This window comes from Myotis myotis, unplaced genomic scaffold (assembly GCF_014108235.1).
Source record: "Myotis myotis isolate mMyoMyo1 unplaced genomic scaffold, mMyoMyo1.p scaffold_m19_p_2, whole genome shotgun sequence".
Taxonomy (NCBI): domain Eukaryota; kingdom Metazoa; phylum Chordata; class Mammalia; order Chiroptera; family Vespertilionidae; genus Myotis; species Myotis myotis.
In genome coordinates this window covers 177,759,040-177,775,181 of record NW_023416324.1, presented here as the reverse complement: position 1 = coordinate 177,775,181, position 16,142 = coordinate 177,759,040, and the positions used below count along the sequence as shown (strand labels likewise).

Sequence of the window (16,142 nt, the reverse complement as noted above, 5' to 3'; positions counted from 1 at the left end):
ATAGACAGAATTTTTAACATAAAACTAGTGATACAAATATGCATAAAATGAGGGACACCTTATCAAAAGCACCAAGAGAATACTTTGGTGGGGGAAACAAATTTATATCTGCACTTCATACAAAGGAATAAATTTCTCAAAAAATTTAGAAGCTATTATTAACAGCAACCAAACAATTAAAACATAGGCCAATGCAGGTAAATATCATTCTTAGATTATGAAGGGATTTTATAAAAAATACTACATAAGTTTGACTACATTAAGTCAAAGCTCTTGTACTTCCAAAAAATTCATTACCAAGATTAAATACAAGCAATAAACTGGGGAGAATGTTGGTATAAGTATGGCATACAAAGGGTATGTATAGTTGATATTTACTATCTCAGGAAACTTGTAAGAAATTCATATAGCTGTCAACTGAAAAGTAGGCTAGGAGCACAAAAGTGATGAATCACAGAAAAGAAAATGTCTAATAAACACAAGAAGATGGATGATTAACAGAATATCCATCCCCAAACCTAATGCAATGAACAAAACTAAGCAAAAGAAAAATAGCATGAAAGAAATCTGTTTTCAGTAGCAGCAACCAAACAAAAAGAAAAATAACATAATGGCACACACACACTTCTGCTCCTAGCCACCCACCTGAAACAATAACAGGACAAAATATATGAAACAATGATTTTCAAGACACTGATCATCAGACAATAAAAGATAGTGATCCCAGAGAAATGAGAAACAAATGAGGTGAACTCTAAAACTCCTCCAGTTTACTGTTTTAAGAAAGTTCCCAGGCCACTATTCATCAAGGGAGAACCACAGCTGAGGAGATTCAGCTGATATTCTGGAGGGACTACAGAAGACTGAGTTCTCAAGACAAAGGACCATTAAGGAGACAGCTGCACGGAGATTTCCAGAAATCTTCAGAGGACCCACTTTGCATCTTCAGCTGTATACTACTAGTCAGTGTCTGCTTAGAATGAAACTACTTGAAGCCAGGGAAAGAACCTCACAAAAAGATTAGAAGGAAGAATCTCAGGAGCTCACAGAGTAGGAGTAGTTTCTGTTCCCAACAGCCAGAGTAAGAAAACCTCATAAATCATGGAGCATCAAGCAGGATACTCAAATAGGGGAAAATTAGACTTAGACTGAACACTGCTCTGGCCCTGCCTAACAAAGCTTAAATCAAACCCAAAAGAAATCCAACTGTTCTCAAGTCCCTTAAGTTCAACACTATGCCTTAGAATACAATAATAATATATAGCACTCAACAAGGTACTCCCAAAGTTCAACAATATGCCTTAGAATACAATAATATATTTAATGTATCATAATAATGATTCAAATATGTTCAGGCATGCAAAAATTAGAAAAATGCAATCCATATCAACCAAACCAGCCAAGGAATAATGATATGCAAGAAAAAAAATCAGCAGAAAGGGCATGAAAATGGCTATTATGACTAAATATGTTCAAGAGCTAGAAGGAAACATTAATACATTAATCAATATATATATACTAGAGGCCCGGTGCACAAAAATTTGTACACTCGGGGGGGTCCCTCAGACTGGCCTGTGCCCTCCTGTAGTCTGAGACCCCTCGGGGGATGTCCACCTGCCGGCTTAGGCCTGCTCCCCTGCAGGCCTAAGCTGGCAGTCAGACATCCCTCTGGCAGCCCGGGAGCCCTCGGGGGACGTCCACTTGCCAGCGGGACCAGGGCTAAGCTGCAGTCAGACATCCTTAGCACTGCTAAGGATGACACAGAAAGGAAAAATATAATGATAGAAAATTTCTCGCCATAAACATACAAGCCAAAAGACAGTGGAGCAATTATCTTTAAGATAAGGAGAGAGAAAAAAAGGTCATCCAAAGCCTCTATTCCAGTGGTTCTCAACCTTCCTAATGCCATGACCTTTTAATACAGTTCCTCATGTTGTGGTGACCCCCAATTTCATTGTTACAAATTGAACATAATTAAAGCATAGTGATTAATCACAAAAACAATATGTAATTATATATGTGTAATTATATATGTGTTCAACCCCCAAAGGGGTCCCAGGGGATAGCGGGGAGCTATCAAAAACTAAGGCAATTACAGAACCTAGACACAGAACCTACACAGAACCTAGAGACAGAAGAACTTCACTGGAGAGAACATGGCAAAAGATCCTGGACAGAAACTGGCCACACAACCTAGAGACAGAACCTAGTGAGAGAACGTGGAAAAAGATCTTGGACAGAACCTGGCTACAGAACCTGGCTGGAGAACCTACAGAACCTGGCAATAGAACCAGGCAAGAGAACCCAACCATGCTGATCAACTGAACGCTGCCTCTATGTCATTCCTTCTTCGCCGACTCCGTCCACACCTTTGGGGAACCCTGGACCTGCTGGGGTGGGACCCCAGCATCTGGCGCCCGAACAGGGACCCCTAGGTAAGCGCCCCACACTCGGGACGGATAGGACTCCACCGTAGGAAGAGGGTGGATAGTCTTCGCCTACTCCGTCCACTCCTTTGGGAAGCCCTGGAACAGGATTCCCCTAGGTAAGCCTCTCCCCCCCATTGAGAACCCCACACTCGGGACAGATAGGACTCCACCAGGGTACTGCAGACCCCCCTATAGAGGATAAGTAGGGTAAGAAGGTGGATAGTACAGAACTTAGATTGAGAAGATGTGCCATACTGAGTCCAAAGAAAGAAGACTCTGTATTGATCTTTAGATTAAGATGTGCCATACTGAGTCTAAAGAAATAAGACCCTGTATTGATCTTTTAACACATATGCTTGCTAGCAGAGGAATTAAGGTTACTCCCAGTCAGACAGAACGTTTTATACAAGAAATATGTCCATGCTTTTCTGAGGAAGGAAAGGTAAATGTAAAGGAATGGGAGGAGGTAGGCCCAAGGAGCCTTATCCTTAACCCCACTGCAGCCTTTCCACCCCGGGAAAGTGCAGGATTGGCAAGCTCTCCCTGGGGTGATAGATCAGGACTCAGGTAACAGCGGAAAGCGCCAATCCTACTCTTAAAATGGATACAAGAGAGCATTTGGGGTTTTTCTTTTTAATGCCTGCTTTTAAAAAATAAAAAAGGGGGAATTTGCTGGGAGCCGGTCCATCCTTGCTGTTTCAAGGGACCTGGCATATATGGCATACTGTTCTTAATATGTTTGCTCACCTTCTTGGCATTATGTATTTTAACCAAGGTCACCTCTCTGAGAAAGGTTATTTCCCCAGGTAGGGATTTTCCCCTGAAGTTAGGGAGGGGATAAAACCCCTTAACTAAGTGCCAGGCGGGTAATTAATCACTTTAACTACAAACAATCATGCTTAAGCTACATAATCTTTACTTCCTGGAATGGAGATAAGAAACGCCCTAACCTTTGGAATAGAGATTGATAGGATTGGAATCAACTGGTATAAATACAGATGTAACAAGATAACAGGACACAGAAACTGGAGACAGAACCTAGAGACAGAACCTAGCGAGAGAACATGGCAAAAGATCCTGGACAGAACCTGGCTACAGAACTTGGTTGGAGAACCTAGACAGAACCTGGCTAAAGAACCCGGCTACAGAACCTGGCGACTGAACCTGGCTGGAGAACCTAGCGCGGGAACATGGCTACAGAACCTGGCTGGAGAACCTGGAGAACCTGGCTGGAGAACCTAGCAAGAGAACATGGACACAGAACCTGCCTGGAGATCCTAACCAGAACTTCGCTGGAGATCCTGACCAGAACTTGGCTAGAGATCCTGGCTATGCTGTTGATCAACTGAAAAAAAAACAAAACAAAACAAAAAAAAAACACTAAGGCAAGCCCTAACTATTCTGGCTCAGTGGATTGAGCATTGGCCCTCAGACAGAAGGGCCCCAGGTTCGATTCCAGTAAAGGGCAGATACCTTGTTTGCAGGCTCCATCCACAGCCCTGGTATGGGTGAGTACAAGAGGCAACCAATGTGTCTTTCTCACATCTATATTTCTCTGTCTCTGTCTTTCCCCTTCCCTTCCACTGTCTCTAAAAATTAATGGAACAGTATCCTCAGGTGAGGATTAACAACAACAAAAACAACTAAGGCAAAATGAACATCCTTTCAGACATACAAAAGCTAAAAGAATTCATCTGCAATTAACCATAAGACAAGAAATATGAAATTTCTCTAGACAGAAGGAAAATGATACCCATGGGAATAAGCCAAAAAAATCTGCACAAAAGATCCAAGATCACTATGTGGGCAAATATTCAAAATATTTTCCAGAGATTTCTCTCAATACATAGGACAAGAAGGCAGAACATCAATAAGGATATTTAAGATCTAAATAATGCTACCAAATCAACTTGACCTGACTTTTATACAGCATTCCATTCAATAACAATGGAATACACATTCTTTTCAGTGCACCTGAATATTTACCAAGATAGAATATATTCTAAGTCATAAACTAAAACTCAATACATTTAAAATGTTTCAAGACAAGTTTGTTCTCTGACACAATGAAATTCAAGTAGAAAACAATAGCAGAAAGATTACTAGGAAATTCCCTAATATATAGAAACAAAATACCACATTTTTTTGTTAATAATTCTTTTTTTATTATTATTATTAGTTAAGGTATTACAAATGTGTCCTCATCCCCCCCCCATTAACCCCCAACCTCCCCCCACACACACACACTCATGCTCCCATCCCCCTGTTGTCCATGTCCATTGGTTTGGCTTATATACATGTATACAAGTCCTTTGGTTGATCTCTTCCCCTTACCCCCGCCCTCCCCTACTTTCCTTCTGGGGATTGAGAGCCTGATCGCTGTTTCTCAGTCTTTGGGTCTGTCCCTTTTCATCAGTCTATGTTGTTCTCTATAATCCACAAATGAGTGAGATCACAAAATACCACATTTTTAAATCACCAAAAAAAGCAAAAAAGAAATTAAAAATATTTCACACTGAATAAAAATGAAAATATACCAGGATTGTAGAATGCAGCTAAGGGAGTTATTAAAGGAAAATTAATAACACTAAATTTATATGGGACAAGAAGAAAAGTCTGAAATTAATTATCTTATCTTTCACATTAAAAATCTCATAAAAAAGAGAAAACTAAATGCAGAAAAAAAGTAATACTAAAGATCAGAGGATAAAACAATGAAAGAGAAATTCAGAAAGATAATATAAAAGTCAATGAGCCCTGGCAGGTGTGGCTCAGTGATAGAGAGTCTGCCCTGACAACAAAGAGTCATGGGTTTGATTCAAGGTCAAGGGCATGTACTGGGCTGCAGGTCAATCCCAGACCCCGGGGTGTGTGTGGGAGCATTCTTCTCCCTGATGTCCATTTTACTCTCTTATCTTCTCAATTAAACCTACCCTGACCTCCTTTTATATATAGTAATCTGAATCTTTACTGCCCCAGCACACCTAGCCCCCTTAATTTGCCTCACCTTCAATGATTGCACAGCATTTGATCATCTAGCTTATTATATAATTAACTTATGTATTACATTTATGGTTTATTGCATTTCTCCTCCAACTGGAACATAAGCTGCTCAACAGCAGGAATCTTTGTTTTGTTCCTTGATGACCCTCAAGAGCCTTGAACAGCCTAGTCCATTGAAAGCCCTCCATGTAGTCAATCAAAGGTTTGTTGAATTAATGTTGAATGAATGAAATATTACTCTTACTACCATGTGAATACTGGATTTCAGTGTGGCAAGTATTTAGGAAATTACTTCAGTGGTTAAAGTGAGTGACACTGGTAGTCTGCTCTAGGGTGGTAGTAGTGGTGATAGAAAGAAGTGACAATAAAAATGTAGTTTGGAAATATTTATAACTAGGGGCCCAGTGCACAAATTCGTGCCCATTGAAAGGAACTGTGGGCCAAAAGGCTGTGGTGTTCACAGGGTCAGGTCTCAGCTCATCCTCCATGCCCCCACTCGGCTCCTCCCACCCCCGTCCCGTCTGCCAGCAGCCCCATTCCCACTGACGCCACTCCCATGTGCTGACAGCGCCATCCCTGCTTGTACCCACTGACGGCGCAGAGCAATTGAGGCTGGCACCAGCAGTGGGTACAAGAAGAGCCAGCGCCATCAGCAGGTGTGAGTGGCAGCTACTGTCCCAAATGTCCCTCAACAGCAGGGGGAGGTGAAAAAGTCCTCAGGGCAATCGGGGCCAGCAGCCACCACTCACACCCACTGACAGCGCCAAGCAATCAGGGCTGGCAGCGAGTGCAAGCAGTGGCTCTGGTGCCGGCAGGAGGTGTGAGTATCGGGCAGGACCATAGCTCAAGCAAAGAATTTTCAGTAACCACCAGAGGCTCACCCTTATGACAGCGATCAGTGCCCCACTTTGGTCTGGTGCCCCTGCTCACCTGCTCCATCATCCCGCCGCAGCCAATGCCCACCATGTTCCATGCTCTGCCAACTGCTGCCAACACCTGCCATGTTCCATGTGCAACCCCTGATGGTCAGCACATATCATAGCAGCCAGTTGTTCAGTTGTTCAGTTGTTCCGCCATTCGGTCTATTTGCATATTATCCTTTTATTATGTAGGATGATAGATTAAATGAAATGAAAAGATAAGAGGCAGGAGAAGGAAACAAATCAAGAATAATCGTTAGATATCTTGGGTGAGCATGGGTGGCTAATTATGCTATAGATGGTTGAAAAGGTAGGAAAATAAATGTAATGTGTGAATCAAGAGTCAATATTGAATGGTAAGTTTGAGATACCTATGAGCCATCTAAGAGAGGCAATTTCAAGCAAGTGGTTAGATAGAGTAAAAATCAAAGTTTTTGGCTATGTTTGTAAATATTGGAATTATCAGTATAAAAATATAATTTAATCTATAGGAATTATCAGATGAGAGGGCAGGTATATTTTAATGATATCTTAAAAGACGATCTTACTCTACTTCTTGGATAAGGGTAAAGGTGGGAGTCGGGGAGGTGGTAGAAAAGCAGGAGGAATTAGCATGCATGAGCCAACAGACACATGTTTCAAGAAGTTTTCAAATGTGTATTGGCTTTGGTTACACAGACATGACTGGTAGGTGCAGTCTCAGTGGAGTGGTGAGGGTAGAAGCCAAGTTATGTTGTAGTATACTATTATGCCTCCTTGCAATCTTATTATGGCACAAAGTAAAATTCCTATAATCTTTCAATCAAATCAAGTCAAACCAATTACACATTTACCCACTCATGGATAACAAAATATAAGAAGTGGTAGACAATAGCAAGTAATGTGGATCCAAAGTTGCCTTTTGAGTTTAGGGAGCTAGATAGTATGTTGGGCTAGTAGTAAGAGCAAGTGGTGCTACATTTGCATCATAGAATCTAAGGAGTGGAAAGAACATTGAAGGAACATCCCAGAAAGAGAAACTGAATGGCAAGCACATCTATTCTGATCAACCATTGCACTTCTTCCTCATGAGCTTGAATAGTCTCAGAGGCCCACTGCAATCCAGGCAGCCCTTACTAGTTGACCACACTTGCCATGGGAATTGAACCCGTTTGCCACCCCTATTCCATGTCCCATCTCCTTGTCTAATCCCATTTACTTCATCTCTATAAGACCACAAGAAGTCATTTTGCTTCTGCTTCAAAGGGCGTAGAGAACTTCTATCTTCTTTTGAGGTTAAACCAAAAGCTGTTCCCACTACTTTTCACTCCTTAGAAGTTACTGGAACTCAAAGAGCCATCATAATCTTTTTGTCCCCATTTGTCAACCTTTCAGGTATTTGAAGACAGCTATTATGTTTCCCTAGAATTTTCTCCTCTCCAGTAGAAACAACCTTAGCATCTATATCAAAGGATCTAATACTATATAATAAAAGGCTAATGTGCAAATTGACCAAACAGCAGAACTGGTCGCTATGATGCACACTGCCCACCAGGGGGTAGATGCTCAACGCAGGAGCTGCCACTGGTGGTCAGTACACTCCCACAGGGGGAGCACTGCTTAGCCAGAAGCCGGGCTCATGGCTGGCGAGTGCAGCGGCAGTGGCGAGAACCTCTCCCGCCTCTACGGCAGCGCTAAGGATGTCTGACTGACAGCTTAGGCCCCATCAGTTGTACATCCCCCGAGCACTCCTGGACTGCAAGAGGGTGCAGGCCGGGCTGAGGGAACCGCCCCCCACCACCACCGAGTGCATGAATTTCGTGCACCAGGCATCCAGTATTACATAATTTCTAATCTCACACCATCTCATTTACAATTACCAGCACTTCATTTGTTTGGAAAACATACACACTTCCACCATCACGCTTTGCATGCCCAGACTGAAGTAGAAAACTGGAATACTGACCCTAATCAATAAACAAAAACATATCTATATCTAACTTACATTTAGTCCCAGCAACCAGATGCTAGAAGTTTTCCCCCAAGGACAGTAGGGAAGTAAGAACAAGTCTAAAGGTCTCAATGGGGATAAAGGAGATCATGCAAAGCAAGCATACATTCCAGCTGTTGGAACTTTGGCAGTCTAACTACTAAGTGGAACAGATGATACATTCCAGGATGTTTTTCCCTTGGGCCATGTAAATTTAAGGACTGAAATATTTAGCAGAATAAAAACAGGTTCTGAATAAAATTATAGCATATTGAAGATGTATACATTTGGTTCTAATAGTCTCATAAAACAGACTACATTATATTTTAGACAATTTTAAAATATAGGCAACACTGTTATCAAAACCCCTTAAGAATTTCAGAAGAAAAAACTTTACTTGACTTTTCAGATTTCTTATCAGTTAATTTATTAGAGCAATATGGGGAAGTACTCAAAAGCATTATATATTTTTTTCAAATATATTTTAAATTCCTTAAGGGCAAGGACCATTTTTTCTTTCTTACATTTCATCCATTATTGGAATATAAAGAATATTCAAGCCTAAACATCATGGCTCAGTGGTTGAGGATCAACCTATGAACCAGGAGGTCAAGGTTTGATTCCCAGTCAGGGCATATGCCTGGATTGCAGGCTCAGCCTCCAGGGTGAGGCATGCAGGAAGCAGCCAATCAATGATTCTCTCTCATCAATGTTTCTTTCTCTCTATCTCCCTCTCCCTTCCTTTCTGAAATCAATAAAAAAAAATACTTTCTTAAAAAGAATATTAAATTATGTGCCTATTCCCAAGTGTCCATCAGATGAGTGGATAAATAAACTGTGATACATTTACAATGAGTGGCCAGATTATTATGACCACCCCATCAGTACAATGAAGTGAATTAGTTATTCAAATAATAATAATAATAATAATAATAATAATAATAATAAAACCTTGAGAGTATTTACTTAGGAAGTTTTCAATATTCAGTATTTTTGGAAGTGTCAATAATAATCTGGCCAGTCATAATAATCTGGCCACTCAGCTGTAAAAAATACTATTCAGCTGTAAAAAAAGAAAGAAATCTTACCTTCTGCTACAGCATGAATAGCTCTGGAGAGTATTATGCTAAGTGAAAGATGCTAGTCAGAGAAAGACAAGTACCATATGTGGAATGTAATGAACAAAATAAACTAACAAACAAAATAGAAACAGACTCATAGATACAGAGGACAGACTGACAGCTGTCAGAGGGGAGGAGGGAGGAGGGCTGGATAAAAAAAAGGTGAAGGGATCAAAAAAATTTATATATATACTTTTTGCTAAAAAAATGTACATAGACACAAACAACAGTATGGTGACAGCCAGAGGGAGAGGGGTAGGGGAAGATGAAATGAGCAAAGCAGGGTAAATGGGAACAGAAAGAGACTTTACTTTGGGTGATGGGCATATGATGTAGTGTGCAGATGATGTCTTGTTGAGTTGAACACTTGAAACCTATACGGTTTTTTTAACCAATGTCACACCAATGAACTAAAAATAAAATTATGAGCTTATTAACATAGAAATTATTAATGAATGAAAACTTTTTATAAACATAGGAAATGTCTAAAACTTTTGATTAATCTTCAGTGTCTTCATTACTTACAGATCTGTAGAAAAAAACAAAAATTTCAAATTGTTATTTGGAAACTAGAGGCCCAGTGCACGAATTTGTGCACAGGGGTGGGGAGTTCAGACTGACTTGGCAAATAGGAGCTGGGCCTGTCGGGGGGAGGAGGAGACGGCCAGCCCCGCCCCCTAATGGGGTGGGGGGGGCCATCAGGGGTGGGGCCAGTCAGGGGGAAGGGCCGCAAGCAGTTGGCCAGTCGGCCCTGCCCCTGATTGGGGTGGGGGGGGGGCGATCTGGGGTGGGGCTGGCTGAGGGGAGGGGCTGCAGGAGGTTGGCTGGCTGGCCACACCCCCTATTGCTGGGGGGAGGGGCAATCATGGGCGGGGCCAGACAAGGGAGGGGCCGAGGGCCAATCAGAGTGGGGCGGGCCAATTGGGGGCAGGGCTGGCCAGGGGGAGGGGCCGGAGGGGGGTGGCCAGCTGCCCCACAAGTTGATAACCTATTCCTTTTGTGTACGCCACTGATAAGCATAAACAGCTTATACAAATCACTTTGAAAAACATTAAGGCCTTCTATTTGCACAAGACAAGAGGAACATCTTATTTTAATTTTTTTCTTAATCCTGTCTTCTCTTCCTTAACTCTCCTGTTTTTGCTACTAACTTTTTAAATTCATCAGCAGTTTCTCTTAAATAACATTCTGTTACTCAGAAACCTAATCTCTTTATAGGACATCATGAATGTTTAGTTTGGGCTTAGAGTTTTCCAGCCTTGCTTTTTTCCTTTTTCTTCATTCAATGTATGACCCCATTGTTTCAGTTTCCAGTAAGTCTTGTCACTCCACTAATGAAAAAGAATGGAATCACACTGCCTTAGTTCCACATCTCATGAGAAAGTGTCAGCTGGCCATACATAAAGCTTAAAATTCATAAAGCTTCTTAAATAATAAGTTGTCTAAGTAACTTTGGCAGTGGTTGAGTAATCTGAAAAATTAGATTTAAATACTTCCTGAGAGTGAGTTTAGGGAATCTTGATTTTGATCTTTCTGAAATAAATACTTATGAAAATGAAAAATCTTTTTTTTAAATATATTTTATTGATTTTTTACAGAGAGGAAGAGAGAGGGATAGAGAGTTAGAAACATCGGTGAGAGAGAAACATCGATCAGCTGCCTCTTGCACACCCCCAACTGGGATGTGCTGCAACCAAGGTACATGCCCTTGACTGGAATCGAACCTGGGACCCTTCATTCCGCAGGCCGACGCTCTATCCACCGAGCCAAACTGGTCAGGGCAAAATGAAAAATCTTTAGAATAAAATTACATAAAACTATGGGCAAGAAACTAAGGAATGAAATACTCTCAAGGATACAAGGATACAGAGCAAACAATGCTATTATTTTGTGTAAATAAAATTTGAACTTTTCTTACATAAATTACTACATCCCCTCATCTTTAGCCAGAAGATTCTTTTAAAAGCATGTGTTATTATGTTTTTTCATACTGCAAAGACAAAAATAATTTGTAAGCTGGATATATCTATGTCACTCACTTCAGTTTTATTAGTATTTTTAATTAAATTTATTGGGATGGCATTAGCACTTTCAAAAGTAATTTGCTGAAGAAAAAACTCAAATGACCAAGAAGCATTATCAGAAAATTATCAATCTCATTACTATTGTATTATTTAAACAACTGAAAGTTGAAATAATATACCTTATTCTTTCTTTTTTTAAATATATTTTATTGATTTTTTTACAGAGAGGAAGGGAAAGGGATAGAGAGTTAGAAACATTGATGAGAGAGAAACATCGATCAGCTGCCTCCTACATACCTCCTACTGGGGATGTGCCCGCAACCAAGGTACATGCCCTTGACTGGAATCGAACCTGGGACCTTTCAGTCCACAGGCCGACGCTCTATCCACTGAGCCTAACCGGTTAGGGCTACCTTATTCTATTTCTTAAAGTTAAAAATAAAAAATTATAATACCCATACTCTTGCTGATACACTCAGTTTGGTACTTTTTAAAAAATTTATTGGAATGATATTGGTTAATAAGATTATGTAAGTTTCAAGTGTATATTCTATGACACATGATCTGTATACTGCATTGTGTGCCCACTACCCAAAGTCAAATAATCTTCCATCACCATATATGTGGCCCCCTTTACCGTTTACTATCCACAACCCATTTCTCTCTGGTAACGACCATACTGTTATTTGTGCCTATGAGTTTCAGTTTTATAGCCCACATTAGTGAAATTATATGGTTCTTTTCTTTTTCTAACTTATTTCACTTAACATGATATTCCCAAGGTCCATCCATATTGTTACAATAGCAATATTTCATCTTTCCTTATGGCTGAGTAGTATTCCATTGTACATGTGTACCACATTTTCTTTATCCAATCGTCTATTGAAGAATACTTTGGTTGTTTCCATGTCTTGGCCATGTGTATAATGCTGCAATGAACATAAGGATGCATATATCTTTGAGAATAAATATTTTCAAATTTTTCAGGTAGGTAACTAGAAAAGGGGTTGCTAGGTCATATGATAACTCTTTTCTTAATTTTTTGAGGAACCATCATACTGTTTTCCATAGTGGCTGTACAAGTTTATATTTCCACACGCAGTCAATGAAGGCTCCTTTTTCTCCAACAATTTTATTACTTGTCTTGTTGGTAATAGCCATTCTAACAGGTGTGAGGTGATATCTTATTGCAGTTTTGATTGGCATTCCCTTAAAAAGCTAGTGAAGTTGGGCATGCTTTCATATGTCTGTTGGCCATTTGTATGTCTTCTGAGAGAAGTGTCTGTTCAGGTCCTCTGCCCACTTTTTAATTAGATTGTTACTTTGTTTGGGGTTGAGTTGTATGAGTTCTTTATATATTTTGGATATTAACCCCTTGTCAGAGCTGTTGTTTACAAATATCTTCTCCATTCAGTTGGTTGCCTTTTGTTTTGTTGGCAGTTTGTTTTGCTGTGCAGAAGCTTTTTAGTTTGGTGTCCATTCACTTATTTTTGTCTTTACTTCCCTTGCTGGTTTTATTAGTTTTGTTTTTTTTTATGATATCCTTAAAATGTGTGTTTGGGTATGCTCCTATCCATTTGCAGGCACCCTTCTAAGATGTAAGCTTCTTTTCTTGAATCTTTTTGTTTGTTTGTTTGTTATATATTTTATTTTTATGCTGTTTTTTTGCTGTTAATTTCTCTTTTTTTCATCTTTATTGTTCAGATTATTACAGATGTCCCTCTTTTATTCCCTCCATAGCTCCCTTGCATCTGGTTCCCACCCCACTCCAGGCTCTTGCCACCCCACTGTCCACATCCATACGTACTGCATACATGCATATAAGATCTTTGTCCAATCTCTTCCCGCACACCCCCACACCCCTTCCCCCTGAGACTTGTCAGTTCACTCCATTTCCATGCCCTTGATTCTATTACATTGACTAGTTTATTCTGTTCTCATATTTTTTATTCATTTGATATTTAGATTCACTTGTTGATAGATATGTATTTGTTGTCACTTTGTTGTTCATAATGTTTTATCTTTACCTTTTTCTTCTTCTTCCTCTTCATAAAGAATACCCTTCAGCATTTCATATAATACTTCTTTGGTTGTGATGAACTCCTTTAGCTTTTTCTTATCTGTGAAGCTCTTTATCTGACCTTCAATTCTAAATAATAGCTTTGCTGGCTAGAGTAATCTTGGTTGTAGGTTCTTGCTATTCATCACTTTGAATATTTTTTGCCACTCCCCTCTGGCCTGCATAGTTTCTGTTGAGAAATCAGCTGACAGCCATATGGGTACTCCCTTGTAGGTAACTAACTGTTTTCTCTTGCTGCTTTTAAGATTCTCTCTTTGTCTTTTGTCCTTGGCATTTTAATTATGATGTGTCTGGGTGTGGTCCTCTTTGGATTCTTCTTGTTTGGGGTTCTCTGTGCTTTCTGTACTTATAAGTCTATTTCTTTCACCAGGTAGGGGAAGTTTTCTCTCATTATTTCTTCAAATAGGTTTTCAATATCTTGCTCTCTCTCTCTTCTTCTGACACCCCTATAATTTGGATGTTGGTATGTTTGAAGTTTTCCCAGAGCCTCCTTACACTATCTTCATATTTTTGGATTCATTTTTCTTTTTGCTCTTCCAGTTGGGTGTTTTTTTGCTTCCTCGTATTTCAAACCTTTGACTTGATTCTTGGGATCCTCTAGTCTACTTTGAATCTCTGTATATCATTCTTTATTTCAGTCAGTGTATGTTTAATTTTTGATTGGTCCTTTCCCTTTTTTTTTTTTTTTTTTTTTTTTTTTTGCGTTCTCACTAAGATCCTTGAAGGTCTAAGTTCCTTGGAGGTTTCTAGAAGATTCTTGAGTAACCTTATAACTGTGGTTTTGAACTCTATATCCAGTAGTTTGCTTTCTTCCATTTCTTTTGTGACATGTTTCTTTGTCTCCGCATTTTGGCTGCTTCCCTGTGCTTGTTTCTATGTATTGGGTAGCTGCTAAGTCTCCTTAAGTTGATAGAGTGGACTTTGTAGTAAGTGTCCTATAGGGCTCAGTGGCTCAGGTTCCCCAATCACCTGAGGTAGACACTCTTGGTGCACCCCTTTGTGGGCTGTGTGCACAGTCTTGTTATAGTTGGGCCTTGATTGCTATTGGTATCACTGGGAGGAATTGACCTCCAGGCCAATTGGCTGTGAGGACCAGCTTTGTCTACAATGGAAGAGCTGCTGTGCAGGAGACACCCTTATGGAGCAGGACTTGCTTCAGTGGGGCTTTGGTGCTCATTGAGTCTGCCCCTTGAGTGTGTCACTTATGGATGTGAAGAGTTGTAGGCTAGTATGGTCTCGCACTGACCACTGGGTACACTGGCTCTTGGATCTCCAAGGAGGTGCAAAGTCACCCACTGCCTGGGGCCACCCAGCAGGAGCTATAGAGAGATCTGAAGATTCCTCCTCTTTATATCAGGTTTGGAAGTGCCCAGATGAGGCTCAGCTGTGAAGCAAGGCAAGCTGCTGCTGGTGCTGGCCTTGGGCCTTCTTTTGATAGCTTTGGAGCTCCCTGAATCAGCTGCAGTTTGTTTGACAGGTTTTAGTCTGAGAAAGGACAGGCCATTCATATGCAAAAGCCACTGCACACAGCTTGAGGGGAGTTGTAAATTGGATCGGGAAGGGTCTCAGGGTATCTCCAGGGCAGAGCAAACAGCAATGGCTTCCAGTCAGCCCTGCACGGGGGGAGGTCCCAGCACAGGAACCATGACCATTGCAAGCAACTCCGTCTGGAAGAGAGCCGCCCCACATTCCTGCCCCAATGACAGACAGTCGAGTTTCTCCCCATATGTGTCTGGGTCCCCCAGAGTCTCACCCGGCACTGGAGCTCAGAGCAAGTGGGAGCTTGTATATCCCTCCCAATTAAAAGAGTGGCACACCTGGGTGCCAGCCCATTCCATGCCTCCGTACCTCATACCAATCTTGAACTTTCTTCTTTACCTCTCTAGTTGTAGTAATTCCACTCAGCCAGCTTTCCCATGGTTCTGGATGATAGTTGTTATGTATTTTAGTTGTAATTTTGATGTGGTTGTATGAGGCAGCAAGTACAGGTGTTTACCTATGCCGCCATCTTGGTCTGTCCACTTCTTGATTCTTTATTAACCAAACAAAATTATACCTTTTCCTTAAAAGTAAGCAAAAGAAAAATCATTAACATTTTCATCCTGCAAAGTTCCCCAGAGATTACATAGTTCAACATCTTCATTTTACAGTTGAAGTAACTGAGACCCAGAGGTTAAATGACTAGTGCAGTTTAAGTGGCCATGCAAGCCGTAAAATAGCTCACTCATTGGCCTGAAATGACCCTACTCCTCTCCTACCTGGTTTAAAATCCCCATCAGTTTCACAATGCCTGGCACTTAAAGTACTTATATCAATTAATCAATAGGAATTAGGTAAATGGAAACATTGAGTGGAATGAAGAAAATTATGAACTAAGCACAATTTGTCTTTGATATCCCTGTCTATCGCTTTCTTAACCTCTTGCTTTACTCTTTTACTAGAAGCCTGGTGCATGAATTCATGCACGGTGTGGTCCCTTGGCTTGGCAGGCAATTGGGACCGATCGGTGCCGGCCAGAGGAGTAGCTGCAGGAGATTGGCTGTGGGAGCACACTGACCACCAGGGGGCAGCTCCTGCATTGAGCGTCTGCAGGGTG

General features: G+C 40.8%; 1 long non-coding RNA gene across 1 annotated transcript in view; it reads right to left on the bottom strand.

The window, feature by feature from the left end:
- Window positions 1-15,001: 15,001 nt before the first annotated feature.
- The window catches only part of LOC118676252, a 99,268-nt gene continuing 98,127 nt past the window's right edge, over window positions 15,002-16,142 (bottom strand). Inside the window, exon 3 of the long non-coding RNA XR_004974067.1 lies at window positions 15,002-15,608. This is a non-coding gene — a long non-coding RNA (uncharacterized LOC118676252). The remainder of the gene's footprint in view (window positions 15,609-16,142) is intronic.